Below are 21,665 nucleotides of genomic sequence, written 5' to 3' on the forward strand. Positions count from 1 at the left end.
CAACGTGTGACCGGTTGGAACATTTTCCAACACCTGTTGCAAAAAAGTAATTTGCATGTTTGGCTGGGAACAATTCCATGGTTTTCTAGGAGAATCTTTTTGCGTTGTACTGAATTTTAAGAACACAAGATAACTGGTACACAAGTTTGAGTGAAATCGAATTTATTGCATTCAAAGCAGAAACTTTGTTTTGAGAAAAGGTTATATAAGGGAAATTCATGTGGGATGTCTGAATGATAGGTAGCTTTACCTGCAATTTATAATAGTTAATTAAAATTTAAATTTCGATCAAGCTCGTGATGGCTTGAGGCAAAAAATAACCATATATACCCATAATCGGTTCATGTGCGAATTTTTTAAGCCAGAAATAGATTAAATTCAGACTTAATCACGAAAATAACATGGTTTGGAAACGCATGCAGCATAATGAATAGTGCAAAACAATATTGTAAAAACAATATGTAAAAAAGCATTTAGTTCAAATAAGCAAATTCCAGTTAAATATCTTAGCATCAGCGTGCTCCTAAAATAACGGCCAAAATTTAAATAAATTGTCTATAAAACAGAGCACCAGTTATTGATGAAAATGAAATGAAAAAATGTTTCGATATGAGACACCGAATAGCAAGTATTTGCAGATTTCAAAGACGTTTGCTAATTTTCGTATCGAGGAGACCTTCTGATTCGGTTTTAAAGTTTGTCCAATGAGTTGGAGAACATCTGATGGGCGCTTATTGAAGATTCCATGATAAAAGATTTATTTCAGCAAACTTTCTAAAAAATCCTAACATTTAAATAATTTAAACACATGCATGAAATAAAATCCGAAAGTTTGCATGAAATTTTGATAAATGGTTTCTTTGATTTTCAAGCAACTTTCTACTTTGATATAAAAATTGTATTCAGTGAAAATATTATTTTAGCGTTTCAGCATCAGAAGCTATAATGCACAGAGACTCAGTCTAGCATAAAGTTGCGCTTCAATATCGTTTCTATGAAAAGTATTCGGGTCTGACAGATGGTAGACGGTCTCGTATGGCCAGCGCCCTGAAGCCGGACCGAAAGAAGCAGCGTTGGCAATTCAAAAAGACGAACTACAAAGAGGGGTAGGCTGAAGAGCTGCGGAAACGATAAATAGGTGTGTGAACAGTTGCAGAAACGATAAATGGGTGTGTGAACAGTTGCAGAAACGATAAATGGGTGTGTGAACAGTTGCACAAACGATAAATGGGTGTGTGAACAGTTTCAGAAACGATAAATGGGTGTGTGAACAGTTGCAGAAACGATAAATGGGTGTGTGAACAGTTTCAGAAACGATAAATGGGTGTATGAACAGTTACAGAAACGATAAATGGGTGTGTGAACAGTTGCACAAACGATAAATGGGTGTGTGAATAGTTACAGAAACGATAACTGGGTGTGCGAACAGTTGCAGAAACGAAGAACAGATGGGTGAACAGTAGCTGAAACGAGGTAGTATAGTGAACAGAAAAGTGAACAGTAACTGAAACGAAGTAGTATAGTGAACAGTAACCGAAACGAAGTAGTATAGAGAACAGAAACTGAAACGAGGTAGTATAGTGAACAGTAACAGAAACGAAGTAGTACCTATTGGGAATAGTAACTGAACGAAGTAGTATGGCGAACAATAACTGGAAGAAAGTAGGGATGAGTAAATAATAACAGAAACGAAGTGGAAATGGGTGAACAGGAACTGAAACGCAGTAAGGATAGGTGAACAACAAACTGAAACGAAAAAGGGAAGATGAACTGCAACTGAAACAAAGTAGCTAGGGATATTTGAACAGATAGGGTAACATGGGGCAGCGAGCCCACTGCGGGTCATAGGCCCATAGCGGGTTTCTCGCTAAGTATCGCAGATATTGGTCCGTGTTCTCTACCGCCGGTCGACAGTTTCACTGGGATGAAGTGTACGGATTTACGTTTTGATAAGCGTTTGCGTTATTAAGTTATTTGTGAATAACTGTTTTAGCCCAGATAAAAATTTTTTTGCTGTTAAATAAATTTTTTTCGATTACTGTAGATGAAGCTTTTGAAATTACTGTGAATTATATTTTCAAAGTAATATTTATAGGGATAATTTTGAGATCAAGTTTAGACTATTAGCTTTTAAAATAAAATGTTGACACGATATAAATTGAAATGATACCTAGTGGGGCAACGGGCCCACGCGTGTCACGGGGCAAAGCGCCCATGGTGAAGTCTTGTGTTATACATCATTAGATTTGTCTCAATGACCTTTTCAAACTATGACTAGCTTTTTGAATCCCAAATTACACTTCATATTGCATGATTTTTTGATTTGCCACCTCAAGGCAGCAGGTTTAGTTTCTAGTTATGCGTATTTATGACCCCTTATCGAGTTATTGACTCTTGTCTTGCCAAAAGTTGATTTCAGCCAACACCAATGAGCCAAAAGTTGAAGAGTTTTTATGGTGTTGGCTGAAATCATGATTAGGTACGAATTCTCTGCACATAATATCTGGATTATGGACGAAACTGGAACGAAGTTTTTGTTCTGATCAACTAAATATATTTTTTCTAGTCAAGGATACATTTTTTCATGTCAAGGACGAATTTTTTATCGAAAGATATATTTTTCAAGTCAAGAATATATATTTTTATGTCAATGAAATTTGTCTTCACGTCAGTGATAGATTTTTTAAGTCAAGAATATATTTTTTCAAGTTAAGTATATGATTTTTTGAGTTGTTAATAAATGAGTGAATGTCATATTTTTTATTACATTTTCTTATTTTTAATTGTAAAGTGTTGTTTTTTCATTTTTAAACGAAAAATAATCATTTGTGGTAAAGGGACCAAGGGTGGGCGCCTTGCCCTAAGCCCATGGGCCCATTGCCCCAGGGGTGGGGCAATGGGCCCATTTTGACACTTTTTACAAAATAGTGTTTCATTAAAAATTGAATAAACATATTTGCGTCTAATTCACATCATACATTCCTCATTAGTTGCACCTTTAAACAAAACAAAGAACCACCTCGTATCAATTAAAACTTCATCAAAAATTTAGTTTAAAAAAAGGGGGGCGCGCTGCCCCACGTTGCCCTACTGAAACGAGGTAGGGATAGGTGTATCCAACTGAAACGAAGTAGGGATAGGTACACATGTAGCTGCAACGAAGTGAACAAGAGCAGAAACGAAGATGGCATGGGTGAAGAGATTAGAGCGAATGGGAGATAGGGAAGAGAAAATATATCTATTACGGGATAAGTGAACAGAACCTTGATCGAACAAGGGAACAGTAAATACGTAGCTACTAAATAGAAGACACTTCAATTAGATGTTAGATGTCGTCTGCACAATACATAAATTGCCCGCGCCAGAGAAACAAATTAGAAAAGTGAAAAGAATGCAACTTTCCAACAGAAAATCTAGGTCCTGCCGCTCGCGACTTGTAAGAGATTTATAAAAGGGTGCAAATATGAGCCTTCCGCGTACGAATCGTTGATTGATCGAAAACGGCATCCATTCTACCAGCGAAGATTGCGCCTTCTAGCAACAGAAGCCCAGGCAGGCAGTAAATTGATGAATAATGTTTTCAAAGGCATAACGCCTCATGTCAGAATTGAAGCATGTGCGAGAAGATTCAGTAATGGGATACTTCACACACTTGATCTATACACATTCATATGGTTCTTCGTCCATGTTCTGATTGGCCGTACAATATTTATCATCAACATGAGAAATTCACAGCAGATAGTATATGTAATGCCAACATAAACTCGCCTCATAGTTTCATGGCACAAGTAATACAGGTCGAGCGTTCGCTTCCCGCTTCACAGCGGCTACCAACTAGCGAGCAGTTAAAATAAACAGATTGGTCCTGACTACCAACCCCTGAAAGACGTTGACACTAAGCTTGCTTCCAATGACTGTGGCATTCGACTTGTATGTTCTTAAATGATTTTATTATTACTCATTTACATAATTATCCTCGAAATAAATTATAAAAAGTCCTTCAAATAAATGAGGTTCTTCAAATAAAATGCTATCAAAAATGCTACTTATTTTTTTCATACATTTGTTTCTTCGGATCGACAGTGGAAACGAAGAATTGTTCACTTGAAAACAAAATGATAATGTTATTAATGTAGTTTCCAAATGTTACATAGTTCTCCACTTAATTGTGGGTCAATAGATAACAAATTTTAGGCTTAAATTGTTAACTTAATTTTGTAATTCAAAAATATCCTTTAAACACGAGTTGAACCTCCAAAGCTGTAATTCGGCATGATAATGGCGTGGGTAATTATTCAGTTGAATAATTCGTAACATATTTAGTAGTAACAATTCGTTTCATTCGATTAGATTCTTTTTGGAATTATTTCTAAATTCCAAATTTAACAAGTCGCCTCATGTGGCTCATCAACTTTTTGCTTTAGAGTTCCCCAATAACTCGTTTTCAAAGAACAAGAAACCCATAAATATTTTCAACAAGATGGCCACTACCTGTCGGTTGTGTTTTTTTAAATCAATCCAGCAACAACTGGACAAACGTTGGTTTTCGATTGACCTTAGCAAGCGCATGGTTGCTACTGGCAGGCGTTTTGTAGTTTTGTATTTGTCTTAAACATAATGACAGAGATCCGGCTGGGCAGTGCATAAGCACTCGAAGCCTTTAAACCTAATTATAATAATAATAATAATAATAATTTGTCTCAAACAGCACCGCGGCAATGGTAACCTTTCGCTGATCGTGCATCGCTCGCCGGCAGTACTATGGAGGCACGACGATTGGTTAATGCTCGTCAGGCTGCATAATTTTACGGAGTTTACGTTATTCTTATCTAGTGGACATATGGTTGCACCTACATAGTCTGACAAGGGTTAAATCCACGCCTTCTTATGACCTGCGACATGTTTACAAATTAGCATGTCGCGATAAGTTTACAATGCCTGCAAGTTAGCATGTTGAAACGCAAGCTAAAAAATCCAACAAATTTATTGGACTGATCAGACGCTCTTACGAGTTCCTAGATACAGAAGCGATGAAGCTGTTGTTTGTTGCTGTCGTGCGCCCGAATCTAGTTTGAAAACGCCACGTGGTCACCGTAACTTGAAAAGAAAAAATTTAATAGAGATTGTTCATAGACGTACAACAAGGATAATTCCAGGCTTGAAGTCCTATGAAGAAAGATTACAGATTATGAAGCTTCCAAGCCTCAGTTATCGACGTCTGCGTGGGAATCTCATTGAAGCATGCAAGCATACTCACGGTTTATACAAGGTCCCTGAAGGATCACTAGAATTTGAAACAAAAACCAACACCAGGGACAACGGCTATAAACTAAAAAAAACGCGTTGTTGCTCATCTACGCGAAATTTCTTCTCGCTTCGGATCACTGACATGTGGAACAGCCTCCCCGATTACATCGTTGATGCTCCGAGTATAAATACGCCTTCAAGAACAGACTAGATAAAACTATAGAGAAATATATGTTCAGACTTGAAATGCCTAGCACCATATCGAACCCAGTGGAAGTCTAGCAGCTATTTCAAACTATCGTCAGTCTTGAAAAGATCCGGTCGAGGGAACTGTTTTTAGATCTACTGTGGACAAGTCACGAAAAGTACAAAAATCGGCGACAGGCCACATCAGGCCTACTCTTCAGCGCCGACATCACTATGTTATTATATGTTATGTTATGTTATGACTTAATTCGTTGGTGCGTGCATCTCAAACTTGAATTTTCCTTCGTTGTTAGTTACAAGTGAGTTTTGGTCAATATCTGCAACTAGAGTCGTAGGCTAAGCCACGGAGCATGGATCGATAACTAGAAAAACAATTGAATGTGCGAATAAATGAAAGAAGATTGGAATATCTGGATTTATTTTAACATACTATAAAAATCTACCCCAAGACAGTGTGAAATATTTAAATTTACCGTCAGGAGGCAAATAGAATTTAAAAAATTGAGCCCATGAAATATTCGATGAAAATTGAGTAAAAATTTCAGTAGATCTACACAAAATCAAATCAATAGAAGTAGAATTTTTTGTTGAACCAGTTTACCCGTTCCCAATCAGCCAAACAAAGGTTAAATTTATTAAATATTTACGTGAGAAGAATTGAACGTAATTCTAGTTATCAACTAAAAGGCCAAAATTTTAGATGACGATCGAATTAAGGGGACCGTCTACCCTAAAAATCGGAAATTTTGGCTATTCCGTTTTCTTGACTCATTTTGTAGCTGCTGAAGAAGCGCGTCTAACGCAGTTTACCGCATGTCTGTGCGTGCTATAGTTTTTGCGTAAGACAATTTTAAAAATATATAAAATGAACATTTTTTAACAATATGTACAAAGATTTATTTGAATTAAATCTGTATATATAGATCATTACTTTCGTTAATTACTAAGTGTTTGCACTCGTTTGAAAGCTACAAACGAGACGCGTTCAACAAAGCTACTACCATTGATGTACATGCAAAATTTTTTGTGTAATGCAGTATTAAACTTTTATAAAATGAACATTTTATAACATTATTTACTAATAAATGGTATTTTTATGTCATTATTTAGGTTAATTGCAAAGTGTTTGCACTCGTTTGAAAGCTACAAACAAGACGCGTTCAACAAAGCTACTACCATTGCTGTACGTGCAATAGTTTTTGCTGAATGCAGTTGTAACGTTATGTAAAATGAATATTTCATATATATATTTATATATAAAAAGTCCAATTTATAGCTTATTATTCACGTTAAATTTGACATAAATGGGTCTAAAGACGCGTGCTGGTACCCTGAATGCAAATAATTGGCAATGGGAAAGCTTGGGCTACAATATCAAGACTTTTTTGGGTATATTCTTCTGTTTTCAATGAATTTTACTTTATTTGGCTCCCCTGAACTATTTAAATTTTCGTTTTTTGTCTTTTTAAAAACCTATCTCCTCCTACAGCTTTCAAGCTACAGCAATGAGACATACAGTATACCATTCGATTCGTAAAGACCAAGGGAGGGGGAAAAATGAGAAAAATGGGAAAAATGCGCACAAAAAAGAAACTATGGGAAAAATGAGAAAAGTGATGTTAGAGTCGATAGGTATGATCTTTACAAATAGAATGATACGTGTCTCAATGTTGTAGGATGATATTTGTAGGAGGAGATAGATTTTCTAAAGTTCCCGTTTTTAGCCGTTTTCTATGAATTTCACGTTTTCTATCAATTTTTTCAAAAAGTTCATAGGAACAAAATGTTATTTTTTTTACATTTTACGTGTGTATGTGAAGTTTCACGATGATCGAATAATAACTGTAGAAGTTTTTACGGAGGGTAGACGGTCCCCTTAAGGTACAGAATAAGTTGGCAATTTGTCCAAATAGTGTAAGCCGTTAAACGGCCGCTCTACAGCAGGCCTATTTTGGACTATATATATGCTGATCGAAAAAATATTTTAGGTCTGATGACGCAACTGTGACGCAAGACGTTGAAGCTGACCGGCAACACAGGCAACGTAAATGAAACGACGCTTAAAAAGTAATCGATTGATTACCAAATTAGCACCGATAAATGATAATCGTCATAAATTAGCAGTATTATTAGAACAAGTCATTATAAGGCAAATTATGAAAGTGAATACTAAGCATTTAATTTATTAGAATGATGGTTTTGAGCCCCGTTGGCAAGTAAGCCCGTAATTGTGATTACGTATCCGTATCATTACGTCGGTTGTGGAATAGGAAAGCCGTAAGCGGATAGAACTGACTTAGTTATTTAATGCTAGGACCAAGCCAAGATACGTACTTGCGACCAAGCCAAATAATGCTAGGACCAAGCCAAGATAATGCTAGGACCAAGCCGAGGTACGTACTTAGGATGAAGCCAAGATAATGCTAGGACCAAGCCGAGGTACACACTTAGGACCAAGCCAAGATAATGCTAGGACCAAGCCAAGATAATGCTAGGTCCAAGCCAAGATAATGCTAGGTCCAAGCCAAGGTACGTACTTAGGATGAAGCCAAGATAATGCTAGGACCAAGCGAAGATACGTTATCTCAAATTGGGTCATACTTCTGGAAAATGCTTCAATAAAATTACTAGAGCAAATTAAATGAACGAAATGAAATATAATTAACAATTACACATTCAAAGGGAAAAAGAAATGCGATCTGAGAAAGACATAAAGATATGCTTATTCGGTTCTGAAGTTCACCAGTAGAATATTTGAAATTCTGGTATTTGTTCATTATCACTTGAACGAAGAATAAAAGTTTGCATTCCGTGAGAAACCTGACACTTTCACCGCCTTAAATTCCGGCTTCGACCCCGGCTTGAATTATTGAAACTTCTTCCATAAGCGATGCACGAAAAGTGTCATTTAAAACATAAATTACAATTACCGAATAACATGGACCCTACAATAAACGCATCAAGAAATGATGTCACTAAAGAAATGTTTAGTTTTTCATATTTGATCTGAAGAAACGTCACTGAAAGCATGGAAAAATTAAAAACATTTCTTGACGGATCACAAACTTAACGAAATAATTTTGAGGCAGACAACAAGAGTTGATTATCAACTGTAACATTTGCCTCATAAAGAAAAGTTAATTATTACAGGTGATTATTTATTTTCAAGTAATTTTTAAAAACACATGCAGAGCTGCCAGAACACTTTACGAATGTATTTTTTTATCAAAACAAAACGCGCTTTGATTGGTGCTGACAACTCAGACTTCATTGAGCAAACAAAATGAAAAGTTTTTAAATGTGACTTTTTAAATGTGACATTTTAGGTATAATTTAAATTCGAAGCTTTAACAGTTCACAGCAAAAATTAATTGCAGGAAAGTCAGTCAGAAAATTTCTGAAAAATTTCGCAGAAATGTCGACACTGCCACTTGAGCGTCTCAAAACCACGACGGATTCTCCGGGCTCGCAAACCATAGAAATACGACAAAAATCTGGCAAGTACAATTCAGCTCGGCAAATTGCTGCTCAGCGATGCAAGAATGCGGACAATAAGAGCAAACTACGCAAATGCCGGCGACGAGATAATTGCATACTTGACATGCTTGCGTAGCGGTTGTTTCGTGACGTCGATACGAACTTGTTTCTCCTTAATTGAGCGAGTGGCAGGCGTGGTACTCATTAGTAGTCGTCATTAGTAGTCGTAGCGGTTGTTCCGTGACGTCGATACCAACTTGTTTCTCCTTAATTGAGGAGTGGCAGGCGTGGTACTCATTAGTAGTCCTCATGGCACTCAAAGTTAAGTCAACAACTTACAAGAATTGCATGAAAGAGAAATAATACGGAATAAATTGTTTAATATATAAATTAATTCTGAATTAGTAACACGCGAATAAATTTTGGTGATGATGACTGAGGCCATGAAATTGGTCGTGACACTGTAAATTAATTGTATTACTTACAAAAGTTCCGAGGAACAGTAGCAATTTGAGAAAATTTATAAAGTGTAGCAATTAACAATGAAAAAATGGTAGTTGGCTAATACGAAAGATTGGTAAACACGACCGAAATCGTGAATTTTGCCGGTATGTCTTTAAAATCTGACTCAATTGTAGAAACGAGGCAGAATTATATTTTTTCCATGAACAATTTACAATGAGTATGGAAGCATCCAAAAGGAATGCTTCACGCAAGATTAAATTTAGTTGGTATAAGAGTATTAGCAAAATTGCACGTCACTCCAAGAAAAGTGAAGCAACAGAAATAAACTTCGGGTAGGGAGGCAAACGTGTACATTTCTTAATTATCCCGTGATAAAATGTAATTGATTAATATTTTAGTTTGTAAAATGTAGGGAAAATCATCGGCAGTCGGATTGGGCAGTGTTTTAATGTCAAAACCACCTTCGTTAATGTATTTAGAGTAATTTACAGAAATTTAATATGAGAGAAAGCATAGGAAGAAAAGTTAAAAAGAATTAAAATAAAACATTAAAAAATCTATACAAACTTACAGTGAACATTTGAAAACTACAGAGGGAGAATATAACTTTACATAATTCATAGATTTGAGAAGGACTCACCATAATGGTCATAAAATATTTATGCTGTGCCCACTGCCCAGTTTTTACCAATGAAACTAGATAGATAAATCAATGTAATAAAACTAGATTGGAATCATTGGACTACCTTCGATTTTTTATCCCAATAGAGAGCAAGCCTTAAAATGACTGTTTCGAGGGCTCAATAAAGTAAACGTTCCGTAAACGATAAATTTAATTCTGCAGGCAAATGGACGTTCCAACCAATAAACCTATACTCGTTTTTATTGAATTTAAACCGGAAAAAGATCACTCCTCGCGTCGAATAAATCATCTTCCAAATTTAAAATAAGTTCATCCAATAATTATGTGCTACAAGCAAGGTTAAAGTACAGAAGTAGTGCGCAATGTTATCCTTCAAGTAAATACGAACTGATGTCGCTTATACTGTAATCTATGATATTTAAGTTGAAAAACTTATTGTTTCAAATCCTATACGTATCCGTACAAAATAAATCAAATAACAAATCAAAGCATGCCTAATGCATGGGTTCAAGTAGTAATTTTATCGCAAGTGTAGCTCAATTAAGTAATGAAAGTTAAATTGCATAAGAGCGAGTAAAGGTTCTTTTTAAATACGAGTTGTAATTGTGTCGAGTAAATTATTTCAAGAATAATCTTAAAATTTGTCGCTAAAGGAATTATGTTAAGTTAAATTTTGATAAACACCGAAAAAGAATTTTTTCATTGATTTGATTTAATTTTAGAATCAGAAAATAAAAACAAAATCGATCAGAACAGTAGAAACTTTTAAAGGTTTCTAAAGAACTACGAATGAAACACTGCATATAGTGCAATCAACTTTTTGGTCAACAAAAACGATAAAACCTAAACTTTTTGGTCAACCGAAACAGACAACCTAAGTCCTATGAGTCGTGAAATTGTACGGCAGGTAAACAATTTGGTGAAAATTTATACGGTGAACAAGTTCATGGATGCGCATAAGTTGAATGTAAATTCTTCTCCATTACAACATAGAAGTGATGCACCAATCAATTTATCTGAGAGATTTCAGTTTTCAATGATTCTTAATGTGCTGCAAGTCACGTAGCTCAATAAATGAAGTAAAGGTAAAAAATTAAGAACACGTCAATAAAATAAATTTACAAACGCGGGTTGTTGACCTGGACCTGGCTGCCTCTACGAGCTTGGTTGGGTATTAATGTAACTACCTATACACTACGTTCTGATTTGATATATGAATACCGAGGGTATCTTTGGTCTGACATGAATACGCATCATGGATTGGGGATGATTACATGGATCTGTCTTTGATACTCATAGTTTCCGGCACTCCCAAAAGTTTACTGTAGATTACTTATCCTTCATGAACGGAAGACGGGCTGAAGCTATTAGTGCGATTGTTTACACATACAGGCATAAGATAATTTAACCCAATGACAATAAAAAATTTATTAATTGTCTAAATTTTTTACTAAACTTGAGCAAGACATCAATATAACGCAGATAACAATTATATTTAGCCATCGGTTAATCTCGAACTAAATTGTAGCAGCAACACATATCAAACGCCACATCGCTGCTCGGTGGATTAATTTTGATCAGCCTTCAAATTGTCTTGAACTACAAAGTCCAATTCGAAAATACAAATCATATTACCATTCGGTTCAAGAAGAACGGTGCCAGGTTATGAAAAGAAAAAGGAAAATTAGGTGAGAACTAATTCTAGGAAAGTTATGCTGCCCAGCATAAGTGAATGATTAGTTAGTTGAATTAAAAAATTATTTTCTTTAATCAGGTTGTTCATAGATGTAATGTCTTAAAAAAAGGGGATATTGTGAATTGGATTTTATGCCTGATTACCAAACATCTTTCCAATGAGTTTTATACATAAAAACAGCTTTACCGAGACCTAGTGGTTATTCACTTCACAGTGGCAAAAGGTCCGTTATAATTTCACGAGTATCAGTTGAGCCGTTTCTTAAAAATAGACATGGTATTGACAAATTTTTAAATTCAACTCGAAAATTCTCCAAAACCTAGAAATTTATTCACTTTAAAGCGACAAAAAGCCCGTTATAATTTCACGATTTAAATTAGACAATGCAATTGGCCAGAGCATTTCAGTGCGAAAAAAGTGTGACTCACAAGTCGAATAAAACATAAGACTTGCCTTAAGCTCATGAATATGAATTATAAATGGCAATAACACACAAATGAATTTGGCGTTAACGCACAATAAATAATTTTTTTGGTGTCACAAAAATAATTGCTTCATTATTCAGAGGTATATATAGTGCAAGTTTGGATTTGCGCGTGTAAGTTTCATTCTACGAAGGTTTTCCACCTCTAATCAAACCTAGCGATGGGTGAAGGTTGGCTACCGCACCCCAGACTTCCAATCAGTTTGGCAGGGAGCGACGTTACGAGCTCGATGTGAAACGAATCGAGAAGTCAAACATAGTCGGGCGGTAAATAAGAGCGGGGGTAAAGAGAGCGTCCTTTATAGGAATGGAACATGCACTGAAATGATACTGCAGTCGTTTTATATGCTTGAGGCTGGGTTTTCAGACGCTCGTCGCATTTTATGAGATAAGACCTCGTTTATTAGAGAGCAAATATTATTTTAAAGATTCACAAACTTATACCTGCACCTAAATAGTTCAAATAAAAATTTCGGGCACGTGAATAGTAAAACATGCACGCATGGAATCATTAGGAACACAATAACATAAATCCTGCAATTCTTGAGTACAATAGCATGACAGTGACGAGTGTCAGACGTGCTCTGCGTCAGACGAGTACAAGCTACTGGCGACGTGTGACCTGACGTGCAACGTACAACACTGACGTCGCTGAATTAATCTCATTTCAGCGACAATGACAATCACAATTCACGATGAACGCAGGATTCAGAATTTGAATGAGCCTCATGTTGAACAATAAGTTGAGTGAAGTTGTCGCAGGTATCCTTGATCAATGAAGTACAGGATTTGTGTTCCGTTTCCTATCGTGCATAGTTTTCTTCGTATTCACACATGCATATTATTCAGTTGTATATGCAGAGGAAAGTATATCAAGTATATCTTTCAGTAGCTAGCGAGCATTAAAAAAAATTGCCAAGATTATCCTTGAAAAACCATCGAAAGATAGTTGCACTGCGGTTTAAAATATAATTTGAAATTTATACATGCGATTGAAAGACTTAAAAAATCGGTTGTAGTTCATTTGGTACAAGAGAATGCCTGGCTTCATCTTTCTGCTAAGGACTGGCATTCTTGAGTGACGAATTGGGAGATCAAATAAGGTTCCCTTCAGCGAAACATTCAGCGCTGCATCTTCACTCTCAATATGACGAGGAAGCAACACCGTTAACCACGTATTCATCACTTGGATGATGAAATTACACTGAAATGATACAGAGCTTAAATAAGCTTCTCACAGAAAAAAACGTAGTTTTCTATACAAATGCTCCTTCATTTTATGACGTAAAATTTCCATAGTCGTGTGCATATGAGTAAGCGTTTTAATAATGACTTGGGTAATTTGAATATCATACGAAAAGTGAGCGCTTATTTTGGCTTAAAATACGTAAGATTTCTACAAGCGTATCTAAGAAGCAGAGCTAACTTCGCTAATCCGGGGGTGAATTGAGAGGAACAAAGGATAGATGTTGGTGTTTTGAAAATTTATTTAAATTTCATAAATTTTCGAGGTCCGATAATTGTTATTATACAAAAATAAACAGATAAGTTTGGCTCAACAGAGCCTCTTTCTTTCGGTTGGCAGTATGAGTTTGCTTCTATTTTAGCGGGAGCAATAATTGAATAAATGGAGAAGGAGGCTAAAAGAAACGTTAGAACTACCCTATTTGAAACAATAATCTCAGCTTCTTCAGTTACTCAAAATTTTTTGATTCATATGCATCAATAGCAAATAATTTCATATATATTTCAAAATGACATATAAATAATTACGTTTTCCATCAAAGCCAAGACCAACCAGGAGCGAATTAAAAAAAACCTATTTCACAGATCGACATGACAGAAAAAAGAATATTAATCACTATACAAATTCATCACTAAATCTGCCTCATTATACTTAACCTTGACCGTGGCTTCAACGGCAAATGGAACAATTCTGACTGGCTTGCCCGTCAGAATTGGGCATCACAATCCTGGAATTTGGTGTAGCAAAACAGCATTACTAATACATTAATTACAAGTGCTGATTGAAAAAGAATTATTACACACAAAACCTGCTGCTTTTGCCGTTTTGATGAATTGTTGAGTATATAAGAATTCTTGTTGCTTCCGGTCGATACATTTCGGTACGATCGAATGGCGGGAAATCTAACTTTAATTAATTAATAATTGGCATCTTATGGACGTGAATACTCAACAAATAAGTGCGCTTTATTGTCCAAAAAGAGACGCACTTTCTCAGTCACAGACCGAGCAGAGAGTTGACGTAGCACTGATGCGCCTATTTGCCGGGCCAAACTGGGTCAGGATGGATGACCCACACAGAACAAAAGAAGCGCACTCACTTCTTTGAGTGTAATCACTGAGTATTGTTTAGGTACCATTAATCGTCTGTATTGCAAATTTTAAGCGTATATTTACTGAGGCGCCTCCATAACCAACATTAGGTCACAGAATATTAATTTTTGGGTAGCGAAATCAAGCGTTCAATGTAGCAAGAATAGGCAGCGTGTAAGATTTACGTTGTTATACAAACACGTAGCTGTGCGATAAGTAAAAATAAAGAATCCGCACCTGCTGCATCAGCTACCATTGCAAGATAATTGCCGGTGTTATTTAATCATTAGCAAGAAAAAGATAATTTAAACAATAATTGAATAATTTTGCTGATACGGTTCTCCCATAACCACTGAACTTGAGCTTCGGTAGACACATGATTGATAGAAGCTGGCCATCGATTAGCCTCTTATAATTATAGTGGAAATTATATTATAATATAAACATCAGTCCTTCACTTTTTTATTAAATGACATGAATCCGGACACCGTTGCCACCGAGTCTACGAGTACAAATAAATAACATTGAAGACACATATTTTAATTGACAGAGAGGGACGGTAAGACCACATGTACTACGTCGCAAAACAAACAATAAATAATGTCACATACTTACCAAGTAATATGTATACACAAGTTACAATTTCAGTCTGACAGACTAAAGACTAACGCCGACTGGCGCAAAAAAAAAAAAAAAAAAAAACAATAAACGGATTCCCGTGGTCCCAATTTCCTTCCAATTAAGTGTGGAAAGCAGTTAATGACTATCGAAAGTTTAGTGTATCAACAAGTGAGCATACAAGCCGTGATAAGTAAACCAAATCAATGGCTTACGCTACGCTCATTTGTGACGCGATTGTAAAATTACCAGGAGTTTGCATGGACAAAAGCACCGAAACGAAACAGTTTGATTCTGAGGGCATAATTATCGAGATAAGCTTTTAGGTGCGGATGAGTGGACAGTTTGATCGGGTTACTTGAGTGTAAAAAGATCAAGCAATTAATTAAAAGACTTAAGTGCGTGAATGGATCAAACACGAAATACTTAAGTGCGCGAATGGATCAAACACTAAAAAGACTTAAGTGCGTGAATGGATCAAACACAAAAGACTTAAGTGCGTGAATGGATCAAACACAAAAGACTTAAGTGCGTGAATGGATCAAACACAAAAGACTTAAGTTCGTGAATGGATCAAACACTTAAAAAGAGTGCCGCAGAAGTTGATCCTGAAGTCGACAGTTACGAAGTCTTTTCGGCCACGGAAAGTCTTTTCGGCCATCATAACCACGTCTGCACAGGAAAATAAGAATAATGAATTATTCACTTCGAAAATTTAAATTATTTAATTCGCACGAAAATTAAAACAATTACGGAATACAATAAATACGCACATACATTTACGATTTGAGATCTTCTGTGAACAAGTCACGAAGAGTAAGAATCGGCGACAGGCCACATCAGGCCTACTCACTTCAGCGCCGAGATCACTATGTTATGTTATATGATAGGTGAAATAAACACAATCAATACAGACTGTGCAATTTATTAAATTGAGAATAGTAAACACACAAAATTTAATGTTTTTTTTTTTAAAAAGAAACCCCGCTTTTAATCAGCTGAGAACGAAATCGAAGAAAGCTAAATTATTTGTAAAATTTTTTTAAGGTAACGAGTGGCATAAAATGTCCGATAACATTATTTGATAAAATCTTTATGAAATATATTTTAGGTTTGATAGTTTTTGTGTTTTATCTGCATACATTAAATATGCCCAATAAAATGAAAAGCTTGAATTTTATGTCTAGCAAATGCTATAGGCACGGACTGGAGTGAGCGGAATGGAGAACATTTTCATAGGCTTGTTGTGCCAGAGGCCATTAAAATGTTTGCTTCTTTGAATCACAAAGAGTTGGCGCAAGAGTTTTAGGTTTGGTCTTTGCTTATTCATCATTCTTGAGATTTTCCGGGTGTAGAAGTCGTAAAAAATTCTGCTTGGCTCAACGTAGCGAAATAAAATTCTAGTAACGACAACATGACATTTACACCGTTATTTTGTTAATAAAAGCTTTGCCTGTTTCCGAGCCTTTCTCCAAATTTCAACTCCAAGGGACAAGTACGATGGTGACGTTGAAACATGCAGGAGAGCAAAACAGAATATAAAACTATCAAAAATATTGTAATTACGTGATCATCTTTGAATGAAAAAATATGTGAAACTTAGAATAAGCGTTGATTGCATTCTTTAAACAATTCATTTAATGATGAACTGCTTCCAAGTTTTGTGAGCAACAGTTGAACCGAAATCAATAGCTTTTTCTCCGCAGCAGCGAACAGGTGAGAGGCACCAATAGTCTGATGTGACACTGTCAGCGTTCATGATGGATGAAGAGTTGACACATAGAATGGAAGTGTCGGTGTTGAAGAAATAGGCCCATGACCTGTTGCCGATTTTTGTACTTTTCGTGAATTGATTCACTGGAGATCTAAAAACTTGCCTATTGACCAGATCTTTTCCTAACTGACGTTGGTTTGAGCTAGCTACTGGACTTCAAAACCCAGTCCATATGGTGCTAAGCATTTCAAGTCTAAACACATAGTTCATATCTTTATCTAGTCTGTTCTTGAACGCGTTTATAATCAGAGCGTCAACGATGTAATCGGGGAGGCTGTTCCATATGTCGATGACTAGAGGCGAGAAAAAATGTCGCCTCGATGAGTTGCAACGCACTTTTTTTTTTAGTTTATAGCCGTGGCCCCTGGTGTTTGTTCTTCCTGGTTCCTGGTTTGCTTCAAATTCTAGTAATCCTTCTGGGACCTTGTATAAACCATGAGTTTACATGTATACTTCAGTGAGGTCCCCACGCAGACGTCGATGACACAGGCTTTCAAGCAACATCTTTCTCATAAGGGTTGCTCTTCAATCCTGGAATTATCCTTGTTGAATACTCTCCGACGACTGTTTTGGAAACGCCACACGGCGTTTCCAAACTCTATATAGACTCTCCAAACTCTATCGGACGCACGACAGCGACAAATAACAGATTCATCGCTTCTGCATCTAGGAACTCGTAGGAGCCTCTGAAAAGTCCAAGAAGTTTATTGGATTTAGTAGCTTGCGTTTCAGTAAACTTAGAAAATTTTATGTCCTTATCAACATACTCTCAAAATCTTTTTCCACCGTCGACTACGCAATCCTCACTCTCGTTGCAAACAAGTCTTGTCATACTTGCTGTGTAGTAATCTTGCTGTGCAGTGTTCTTACTAAGTTAAATTGTAACATTGAAACACATAGAGGCTATTTCATTCTCGTTTTTAATTATATACAAATATTTTGAATACAATGCAATTCCGGAGAAATAACTGTGAATTTCTTGTTACATCAGCCTTGTAATCACAAAATGCAAAAAATTCGCCAAGTTATTTTCGTTATGATCATGATTCAGATCGTAAATTATTGAAGACGGTCAAAAATTTTATTTGAATAACTGTACGATACAATTCAACTGACATGCTGGCAGGATTTGAGTCACGACTCTTCGTATTTGGACGAGAAAAAGTGGACTCGATGCTTTTCTTCCACGAATGCAAATCATCAACAAAGTTCCCGTTGCCAGCCATTGGTCGGAGATGTCTGCTATAAGGCATCCCTGATTTGTAATAGGGTAGCGTCACACGAACAGTTTTGTATTGTCCGAAAATAAACAATTTTGTATATAATTTAAGTACGGAAATATGAAGTGTGGAAATACGAAGTACGGAAAATGAATGGCTATTTATGGAAATTTCATCCACGAATTATTACGAATATTGAACAACCAGATTAACGATTAATCCGATTAAAATTCAGAACTTTCGTCGCCGAATTTTGTTCGACATTTTAAAGTTAAGTCTCACGTATACGAATTTTAAACAACTTTATCCGACCGCGAACGTAAGGAGGATTTATTTAAATTGATTTATTTTTTAAAATATTTAACAACTTGGTTTAATATTAGTTGTCATGCGAGCAAGTTTGGATCCAAATAGTCAGCTAATCTGACACATTTTTTGCGTTATTAATTTCAAAATCATTTAACAATCGCATATCACAATGAAACAATATTGTATAAGACTCAGCAATCCCCAATAAAGGATTGTTATTGCTACAATCTTTCACGGCTCGAAATATTAGCCAGCAATTTTGATGATCACAATATCTTGCCACTTTTTCCTAGATAACAAATCGATGAAAAATCTACAACATGAATTAAGCCACAATTTTGGCAGTAGTCCAATTGAATGCATCTTTGCAAGGAGATCACGAAATAAAAGACGTGAGTTATTTCACGTGTGTATTTGAATTCTTTTAGCACGACGCTACTATGTACAGAAAACAGTAACAGACACAAGTAAACTGTACTTATGTACACAATAAGATGAACACGCACATCTATATAGATACAACAACATGATATATAATGAAGAGGAACGCACATCATATAGTATTCGTAACACGACTCAGGACGACACGCACGGTCAACTGACACGACGATATATACGAATGATTCACAATTGCGCGACAAACCCAGTCATTTACTCAACATAATATTGGTTGATAATATAAACATGCTGACTGTATGAAGTTGTTTTTAGTCTAAGGTTATTATAAAAGGAATGTGAAACACATCGTAAGAAGCGACGGACTTGGGCGACTTCGTAGAAGTCAGCTCTCACGCACACTCACGTACCTCAATATAGGGAGACGAGAACAATACACTAACACCTCTTTTACTTGTATGATAAACCAGAAGCGTACTATCACTGACCACGCAGGACATAACCAATCAAATATTTGTTCATATCAACTGTCAAAAATAACCAAAAATAGGCTTCCCGGTATTTTTTCTTCCCGGTCGCCAGCGGTGAGCTGTTTTTACTGGCGATTGAAATGGCGAATTTCAGACTCGGATAAACTGCATTGCATTGTAGGAGAGTTATGCCGGCTGATACACATGAAATTTCAAAAACTGATAATTTTATAACAAATCCTGTTGAATAAAATGTTCAACGCATTCCAATAATTTCTAACAAAATACTGAAGTTCTGAGCTGTGTAATGGAAGTGAGCTAAAGAACTAACCGAAATTTATAGATCTGGTAAAAATTTATTTGTATAGGGTTCATGTGAGGCGCTTGTTAACAATAAAGGTGCAGTTGATCTAGGCCGTTCAAGAGCAAGCGCATGAGACAAACTTGCTAAGCCGTTCACGACCTTCATTACCTCATAACAAATTTTGCAGTACATAACCCTATCAAGAAATTGTACCGAAGAGAGCCAAACATTAGGAGCAATTATGAGCCGGTAGCACACCAGAAATTACAAGAGTATGTACTGTAGAATTAAATCGAAAACGCGCCATTACGTACGTTTCCTGAGAACTCGTGATTTATTTATGCGTTATGCCTACAAATACTTTTCAAGTTTATCGTACCATATTACCATTTCTCTATGGGTTCAGAACTCACAATTTACTAACGGATTTTGCTAACTAATCTTTTCAGATTTAGCCTGTCCAATTTATTTGCTGTTTCTGTACGTATGTCAAATTTATTTCATATTTATTACAATTCATTTATTGTCTAACCTACAATATGGCTACTTTTAATTGACAAGTAATATATATATATATATATATATATAGATAGTACAGATGCTTCAGCAGAACATAAAAGACACATTACCAAGTCAAAACTTGCACCTGCAGTTAAGTGAAGTTAACACGCATCAAAAGCTGTCAATAAACAACCCGAATGTCATTTTCGGCATCTCAAAGTTTGAACCAGTGAACATTCATATTAAATAACCGAATAACATATTAACAAAATTTCGTTTCTATTCATCGGGACCGACTCACTCGATAGCCAGGCTTTACCTTAGACTACACATAAATTACATGCCATCTTATAAATTGATTAACAAAGCCAAAGCCTAAATTTGGCGCTAAAGAACCACTCGAACATTTGAGGATACAGACGGCAGATCGCGTGGGTAATCACTTACTCACGAACTCTACTTCAATCCACACTGTTAGAAAAATTACCGTTAACGGTATTACCGGCGTTTCAGTGGCCGGTCGGAACGTGAAAAGAAACATCGCGTCGCCGTTTTTATTCTAATTTTACACTAGAAATCCGTTAAACATATGATAAACACGGCGAAACAGTTTATTTTCACGGGGCGACCGGCCACTAGAATGCCGGTGGGACCGTTTTTTCACCGTTTTTTTCTAACAGTCCAATGAGGTCTCCATTAAATCTGCTAATAACGAGCAGTTACTGTAACAGAAAAATTCTTCACAATCCTGCAGTGGAATGCAGTCACTCTAGTCAGGGAAACTGTAATTCAAACGCGTCTGTTATGCATCGATCGTATGTTCACAATACCCGAATGAGGGAGGAAACTTTAAATGGGAAAAAATGATATCTTGAATAGGAAATTGACATCTTGAATGGGAAAGTAACATCTTAAATGGGTAAGTTACATCTTGAATGGAAAAGTGACGTCTTAAATGGGAACCTAAATTCTCTCATTGTGAAGAATAATTACGTAGAAGTGCTCGCTGTCGTCAACAAACTCAGTTCCTGACGAACTGTCCAGCGTTCAAAAACTTCGCTGCGTACTATTCATCCCAGCGAAAAATTCAATAGGTTGTTCATAACATGGACCGATCGTTTAATATATGACGCTGAACAGCACACATTTTGACCTTTTTTATATCCTTGACCCTCTTTTGGGTCGAAACAATAGTGTAATGTGAGTCATTCGGTCGCGCATACTAGGATTTCGTACAGAAAAAGCCCATTATTTTGGTATACTGCTAATATGAATTTTAGGCGAAAAAGTTTCGTTATTATTCGTGCACTTATAAAACTGAAGTTTTGCTTGATGATTATGATGGAAGTTCCAGATTATGATCAGAGCCAGAAATACAGAAAAATTTGTAACGTCACAGATTTAGAACGTCAAATGATGTAGCATGATAATCACAAAAGACGTCGTCACAACTAAGATTCGATATGTTGATTTATTCCCGACTATATAATACGAAGACATCCCGAGACTGCTTCACT

Source organism: Hyalella azteca, unplaced genomic scaffold (assembly GCF_000764305.2).
Source record: "Hyalella azteca isolate HAZT.00-mixed unplaced genomic scaffold, Hazt_2.0.2 contig14441, whole genome shotgun sequence".
In the NCBI taxonomy this organism is placed as follows: domain Eukaryota; kingdom Metazoa; phylum Arthropoda; class Malacostraca; order Amphipoda; family Hyalellidae; genus Hyalella; species Hyalella azteca.